Raw genomic sequence first — 8,670 nt, 5'->3', positions numbered from 1 at the left:
AAGGTCTGACTCTAGAGACACACCAAGATTCCTGACTTGATAGAGCTGTGTGTCGTCTGCATAGCTGTGGTAAGAGATGCGGTTCTTTCTCATTATTTGGCTCATTGGGAGCATGTACAGGTTGAATAAGAGTGGTGCAAGAATTGAGCCTTGAGGGACTCCGCATGTCATGGGTGTCCACTCAGACTTATGGTCTCCTATACTCACATAATAACCTCTCCCTTCTAAGTATGACCTGAACCATTTTAGGACTATCCCAGAAAGCCCCACCCAGTTTTCCAGCCTGTCAAGAAGTATGTCGTGATCGACAGTGTCAAATGGAGCACTGAGGTCGAGTAGTACCAGCACTGATAATTTGCCTGTATCAGTATTTAAGCGAATATCGTTTATTATCTTTATGAGCGCTGTCTCTGTGCTGTGATGCGATCGGAAACCAGATTGAAAATTGTCAAAGTATCCATTCAAGCTTAGGAATTTGTTCAGCTGATTGAAGACAATTTTTTCAATGATCTTGCCTATGAAAGGAAGATTTGAGATCGGTCTATAATTGCTTAAGATGGTCTTATCCAGATTGCTCTTTTTCAGGAGGGGCTTGATAACTGCAGTTTTCAGGGAGTTTGGAAAATTCCCAGAAAGAAGTGAGGCATTTACCACTTCTAGGAGATCTGCTTCTAAGCTGTTTAACACACTTTTGAAAAAAGATGTGGGAAGTGTGTCAAGGGCGCAGGTTGATGTTTTAAGGTAGGGGTGTAAATCGGAGCCTACATGACGATTCGATACGATACCGATTTCTTAAGCCAATGATTCGATTATTTTCGATACTTCAGAATTCCCCCCGATACGATTCGATACGATTCAATAATCGATATTTTTACATGATATCTATTAAGTTTCAAATAAATCAACAAAAATGTTTAGAATTTGCCTTTTATTGAGAATACAAGAACAGTATTATATTCACATAATGTGTATGTTGTGCTCAATGCACTACAAATAGAACAGCAAATATAACAGTTACTGCATACAGTTCTAAACTTGATTCTATCGAATCCTGGTGCGTTTCCGTGCATCTTACGTCATCGCAAACGTGCACGACGCATGATAGAAAACAGAACGCGGGTCAAAATATTGTGTTTTTTATTTTATTTGGTGCTATTATGCACAGCTGAGTGAACACCGGTTTACTGTGTGTCGCATTTGGCTTTTTGCTGACTGCAAACGCAGGAGACAGTGGATTTCCATTAATTTGTTGCCCTGAGTCCACGCGCTATGTGTGTGCGAATACAGACTCACTCTCGCTCTCATCCAAGGTAAATTATCAACATCCCTTACATGTGTTTTATTTAAAGCTGCAGTCCGGCATTTTTCCTCTTTGTCGCCATCTCTGTTTGAAATCTGTAATTGCAGTTATTCGCGGAATTATTAACTTTGCGTGAGTTGCAAAATGTTGCCATCAATTTCTTCGAAAACAGGCATAGTAACTAGGGCTGCACGTTTTCAAGTTTTTCATTAACCGTTAACCGAGGCCCTTAGCGGTTAATACTCGGTTAACCATAGTGTGTGCGCCGCAACCCCGAGATACAGACACACGAGAAAGGGGTAGTTCATTTTTAACACCTTTAATAACTGGTTGGACCACATTTAAAACAAAATTAATTTATAGAAATAAAACGCAGTGGTAAGGACAGAGCAGGTATGTTGTGTTCATACCGAACGCGAATTTAATTATATGCGCGAGTGATTACATACAAAGTCAATGCAAAGACGCATCATTCGCGCCGGGCGTTGCGAATGACGCGAATTGGGCGACGCGTTTGCCGCGATTGTCTTCCGCGCAAGTTGAAAAATTTGAACTCGAGCGAATGTTCAAGCTAGACGCGATAGACGTGTAACGTTATTTGACACTCTATTCGCGTTCGGTGTGAACACACAAGACCATAATGATGCCCGGGTGTTGGCTGTTGAGATGGTACAACAACGAGGTTGTACTTGAAGTATATCTAACCTTATATCTCATATTATATCTCATTGCAATACTTGCATTTTGCCCCGTCATTCTCGATTTTAAAGTGCTCCCACGCTGTGCTTTTCTTTGCCCGCTTCATATTAGAAAACCGGTCATGAGTCATGACTACTTCTTCTTGAGGGCTTCCGGGCAAGATGGCAAACTGAGCACACGGTAACCCAGAGCTCCGTTTGTTTGTCCCCAAAACTCGCAGACTAGTCCTTCTTTCAATAATTAAAAATTACACCAACACAACTACGTGGATACGTGACCCATTTGACTTACTCAACGCGAGTTCCAGACTCTGAAATGCCGCTTTCTAACAAGATGAAGAAAGCTACTGCAGCAACTGCACTTCTCCCTCATGATTACTGCGCTGATGCCGACGACGATAACGACATGGAAACCTCCTCCACGAAGGTGAGCCGTTCTCCTCCCGACTCCCCTACTAAAATACCTGTCCCGTTTAAGAAATCTAAAAACGAAGCAGAGGTATCCAATGCTACAATACTTGAAGCTGTTAACAACCTCTCCACCATGTTACAAGAACTCAATGTGCAAATGAAAAACAATAGTGTCATGATTGCACAAGTGGCCAAAAGCGTGGAGTTTAATGCCAAAGAAATAAAAGACTGCCAATCCAAAACTCAAACTTTGGAAAAGGAGATGAAAAGGATTGGGACAGAGAACGTCGCTTTACAAGAAAGAGTCATTGAACTAGAGCGTTACAAACGGCGCTGGAATCTGAAACTGCGCGGGATGAAAGAGCAAGAAAATGAAAACACGAGAGAGAGGGTGTTACAGATCCTACTCAAAATCGCTCCGCATTGGGCTGACAAGATGGACAGTGTCGTCGACTCTGTGCACCGCCTGGGCAAAAGAGAGGAAGCTAAACATCGGCAAGTGATAATGCAGTTCACCATGAGGCACTACCGAGATGAGCTCTGGCGTCTGACCAAGAGATCTGCAGTGTGCAAGGAGCTGAATATAAATTTCGCCGAGCACATCCTACCAGCCGACCGGGAGGCAAGAGCAGCCGTTTGGCCTCAGATTAAGCAGGCCAGAGAAGCAGGTCAGCGGGCCTACTTCAGGGGCCCAACTGGATACATAAATGGGAAAAGAATTGTGGTTCCTTAACCACACTCTCACATCGGTTCACCTACATCTCACTGTCTAACGTGAAGAAATTTGTTTACATTTCTATGAAGGACATCTAAGTTGACTGTTCTTAAGGGGACGCTGCCTTATGTTCACATTCTAAAGCAGTTTTCTCCTGCTGATATACCTCGGGTTGTTTTTCTTAAGTGGTAAGTTACTGTTTAATGTTCACTGTTGATTCTAATTTCTGTTTCATTTCATTCAATGCAAGGGGCCTTAGAGACAGCATCAAACGAAAGGCAATTTTCCTTTTCTGTAAAAGCAAGAAACCACACTGTGTCCTACTGCAAGAGACTCACTCGACTGATACGGATGAAAAGTTTTGGTCCAATCAGTGGGGTGATAAAATTTTATTTTGTCACGGAACTAATCGTTCTGCAGGTACTGCTGTCCTTCTGAACAACTTTCCTGGGAAAATTGTGACATCCAAAAAGAGCACAGATGGTCACTGGATTCTATGCGTTCTTTCAATCAAAGATTATTTTATTATCCTTGGAAATGTCTATGGTTATAACAACATAAACCAAAACAAAAATCTACTCTCTGAAATTGATGATCTCGTTAAAAATTTGAAATTACGTTATCCAACTACTAATATTATTTTAGGAGGAGACTTCAATATGGTATTTAATGAATGGTTAGACCGCTCACCCACCAAGTTTCATAACCATCACTATAACCCTCATTTAGTCAGTTTTTGTAACACTCATAATCTCTCTGACCCATGGCGCTTTACACACCCCAACTTAAAAAACTTCTCTTGGTTTAAGCCGGATGGTTCAATCAAATCAAGGATTGACTTTTGGTTAATCTCTGACAGTGTAAAAGACTTTGTAACTGACTGCTCTATATCTTCTGCTCCCCTATCTGACCACTGCTATATTAATCTCACCCTGAAACCCAGTAATAATCACAAACGAAACAAGGGTTATTGGAAACTCAATGCCAGCCTATTACAATCTGAAACGTATTGCCAAGGGGTTAAAGACATAATTTATGAAATTACTCAAGACTCCAACCTTCTGTCTTATAGCTCCAAATGGGAATTTTTAAAATTCAGAATAAGAAACTTTTCAATTTCTTTCAGCAAACAATTGCAACAATCTGCCCTTTTAGAGGAGACCAATTTGACAAGAGAGATAAGTCTCTGTTGTAATAAACCCACGCTTACGGATACTGACAAAAGGAAACTACTTACTCTACAAACCAAATTAGATAATATCTATACAAGAAAAGCAAATGGAGCCTTCATCAGATCCAGAGCAAAATGGATCGAGGAAGGAGAAAGAAATTCTTCTTATTTCTGTAGATTAGAAAAAACTCGCCAGGAAAAAAATAACATAGGAACACTGGTCATTAATGAAAATGAATGCTCTGATCCTAAAACTATAACCAATAAAGTTTATTCCTTTTACAGCAACTTATATTCTTCTAGTTTCTCAGCGGATGCAACTGAGGCCTTCTTTAATAAAATCAGAGATTTTATTCCCCAAATAAATGAGAACTTCCAAAATACATGTGAGGCAGAGATCACGTATAATGAGCTTGAAAAGGCGTTGCAATGTCTGACTTCTGACCGATCCCCTGGCCCAGACGGCCTGACAGCCAACTTTTATAAACATTTCTGGGAGCATATCAAAACACTTTTATTTGAAACACTTAAAGAAGCTTTAAACAACCAATCACTTCCACAGACGTTGAGGCAAGGTGTAATTGTTCTCATTCCAAAACCAAACAAAGATCCCAAAGTCTTGGACAATTGGAGGCCGATAACACTATTAAACAACGATTATAAATTGCTAACACACATATTTTCAAATCGTCTTAAAGAGGGTCTTCCTCAAATAATAAGTGACACTCAATCAGGATTTATGAGAGGTAGGTCAATACACAATAACGTTCGCCTTGTCCTTGATTTACTTGAATATAATGAGCATATAAAGGACGATGGCTTTATTCTTTTTTTGGATTTTTATAAGGCGTTTGACACGGTAGAACACCCCTTTATTTTTAAGGCTCTGGAACTCTGTGGTTTTGGGGAAAAGTTTAGAAACACTATAAAATGTTTTTATAACGACACCAACAGCTCAATATCTCTCTCAGGTGGCACTACGCCTCGCTTCACCATCAACAGAGGTATCAAACAAGGCTGCCCCATCTCGCCCTCACTCTTCCTAATTGCAGCTGAAATGTTGTCAATCCTCATCAAAAACTCAGATATTGAACAGTTAAATGTCTTTAATAACCAAATAGTTATAAGTCAGCTGGCTGACGACACCACTCTATTTCTTAAAAATGTTGAGCAGGTCCCCAAGGCTATTGAAACCATAGACTCATTCTCAAAAGCATCTGGGTTACAACTGAACCTGAAAAAGTGTGAGTTGTTATCTATACATGACTGCCACCTTGAGGCAGCATTTGGTATCCCTATTAAAACTGCAGTCAAATACTTAGGTATACATATAACCAAAGATATTAAGTTGAGTGAAACATTAAATGTATGGAACAAAATAGACGAATGTAAATCAAGATTAGACAGATGGTTGAATAGAGATCTTTCTCTGTTTGGTCGCATCTTTATAACCAAAATGGAAAGCCTTTCAAGGTGTATTTACCCAGCCTTTTCTCTGTCTATCCCCAACAAAGCGGCTAAAACCATTAATTCATTAAACTTTGATTACATATGGAAAAGAAAACCCCATTATCTGAAAAAAGCGACTATAGTGAAAGACTATGAAGATGGTGGGCTACAAGCCATAGACTTTGATTGTATAAATGGAACCTTAAAGACTAAATGGTTAAGATGCTTTCTAGCAAACAGTAGCAGCTTCTGGTATTGTGTCTCCAGGGAATTGTTTAAGAAAATTGGAGGTATTGATTTACTTTTACGCTGTGATTTTGATGTTCCAAAACTCCCTATAAAACTGTCTGCATTTCATTCACAAGTTCTGTTATATTGGAAACTATTGTACAAACACAATTTTACTCCCCATGATGTACCCATCTGGAATTGCAGATTCATTCTCTTTAGAAATAAGTCCCTGTACTTCAGGGAATGGATGGAAAACAACATTTGGTCTGTCACACATTTACTGGACAGTTATGGCAATATTTTATCTTTTGAAAATTTTGGTACAAAATTTAATTTTCAGTGCAATCGTAAACATTATGATATGGTTATCCAAAGCGTCCCTTCTGCTTTCCTTTTGATGGCAAAAAATGCACTACCTTATTTATTCAACACCCCTATTCTCCCTTCTTTGGTGATTGCTGGTCACCAGTTCTGTAGTAAGGCTTTGCAAAACAAATTGTTCCGTGATCTCTTTACTCTGACTTTATACCCAATGCAATACAGCCGAAACGCCGCTTCTCTTATCTTCAGTCATTCCTCTCTGAAGAAACTACGCACAGATTTCTTAAAGTTACCTTTATCACCAAAAGCTAAAGAGCTCCATTTCAAAATATTTAATGACATATATCCTTCAAGAGACCTCCTCTCACGTAGATTTAACTTTGATCTAACTAACTGTATATTCTGTGATGAGGACATAGAGACCACGGATCATTTATTTTTCTTCTGCCCTTACAGTAACACATTCTGGTGTGACATGTATGATTGGCTGGAGCCTTATCTCCAGTCTCCCTCCAGTTTCACTAGAGATAAAATCACATTTGGAATTATAATGAAGGACAAAAACTATGAACTGCTTTTAAACACTTTAGTTATCTCTGGTAAATTTTTCATCCACAAATGTAAATGTATAAAAACACAGCCTTTTTTTTCTGTCTTCAAGAGAGAATTTGCATTGTACTACAAGTCCCTGTTGCTCATGAAGGAAAAAACAGCACAAAAACTTCTTGATTTTATTGATGCCTTAAAATTAACTGAAGCCCCTTAATCGTTGTTTTATTACTTTTCTTTATCATGTTATTTTATTTATTTATTTATTTTACTTTACTTTCTTCTCCCAAAAGTTGGGTATGTCATTCTATGTGCTTTGTTTCCTGTTATCACTTATATGTTTGTAAAATCTGACTAAACCGGATACTGTTGTAAATCTTACATTTCAATAAAAAAAAAAAAAAAAAAAAAAAAAAAAAAAAAAAAAAATAATAATGACTACTTCTTCTTGTGGACATTACAAATGTATGGGAGCGCTCTGGCGGTCTCTGGTGGTGCAAAAATGTATTACAACTAAATTCAATGCACGCCATTGACGCCACTTAACCGAGCAAAATGTTTCACTCGGTTAAGCAATTTTTAACGGTTAATCGGTTAATCGGTTAACCATGGACCCCCCTAATAGTAACTACTTTCTCAGGTAGTGGTCTGATCTGTCTGACCCCAGTGCGGCTCAATGATGCGCTGATCACCTTTCTGATATTATTGATTTTCTCAGAGAAGAAAGAAGCAAACTCACTGCAGTTGCTGTCTGAGAGCATTTCACTGGGAATCTGGCTTGGGGGGTTTGTCAGTCTCTCTACAGTAGCAAAAAGAGTGCGTGTGTTGTTTAAGTTGCTGTTTATAATATTCGAGATGAAAGTCTGTCTAGCTTTGCCTAGTTCAATATTAAAAGCATGGATGCTGTCTTTGTAGATGTTATAATGGACTACAAGTTTTGTCTTCCGCCACATGCGCTCTGCTCTTCTGCATTGTCTTTTCATGTTTTGCACTGATGTTGAGTTTCTCCAAGGTGCTTTTTGTCTACCACTCTTCCTGACTTTCACAGGAGCAATATCATCAATTACACTCAGTGTTTCCGCTACATTCATTCTGCCGTGGCGGGCCGCCACACCTAAAATCATCCCGCCACGGCTGCAGCTTCTCGGTCCGATATTATATGTGTTATTGTTAAGCCCCACTAAAGGCATACAAAACATTGTAAAGCACCATTAAGTTTTCGCACTATATTCCAAGACTTCTAAAGTCATTCAATAGCATAATGTGAGGTAAAAATGTATATTTAAGTCGTTAAGTTAAAGTTAATGGAAACTCATCTCTCCTCAGTCATTCTCCATTCAGCATTCAAACAGCACGTCACGTTCGGGTACGACAGTAACACGACGACACTCTCTTCAAGATCAATGTTCCCATTATTATACTTTATTTATAGATAAAGATCTATAGTTTGCATAAAATTACCTTATCTTGCTAGAGTTTATAGCGCTTTCTAAATCATATTCCTTTCTCCCGGGTGTCTGTTACTACAGCACTAGAGTAGAGAGCACTATGAATTGTTCTTCATGCGCACTGTAAGTTAACTGAAATTTAAAACTGTTAAAAGAAAAGGCTCAATAAACTGTTGCATAGATATAATACATTAAGCATAGATAGATATAATCTCTTCGCTTTGAACTTTTCAATGCGAAGCGCTGCACGCTGTGACTTCGCGTTGCTTCAAGTGCATCATTCTGCGCACGGGATGCGCATAATCGCTTTGCCGCTCTTATTGGCGCCTTTCATGTTATAATGCTTAGGGGAAGTTTAAACACCTGGGATAAGGGGG

The 8,670-nt window shown here is 39.1% G+C and overlaps 1 protein-coding gene across 3 annotated transcripts in view; it reads left to right on the top strand.

Moving 5' to 3' along the window:
• The window catches only part of tube1 (tubulin, epsilon 1), a 47,605-nt gene that overhangs the window by 4,578 nt on the left and 34,357 nt on the right, over nt 1-8,670 (top strand). The gene's annotated exons all lie outside the window — the stretch shown is intronic.

Source organism: Rhinichthys klamathensis, unplaced genomic scaffold (assembly GCF_029890125.1).
Source record: "Rhinichthys klamathensis goyatoka isolate OS25496 unplaced genomic scaffold, OSU_Roscu_1.1 h1tg000001l_1, whole genome shotgun sequence".
NCBI classification, from domain to species: domain Eukaryota; kingdom Metazoa; phylum Chordata; class Actinopteri; order Cypriniformes; family Leuciscidae; genus Rhinichthys; species Rhinichthys klamathensis.
The sequence above is the reverse complement of the archived record's forward strand: the minus strand, read 5'-3'. Positions and strand labels throughout refer to the sequence as shown.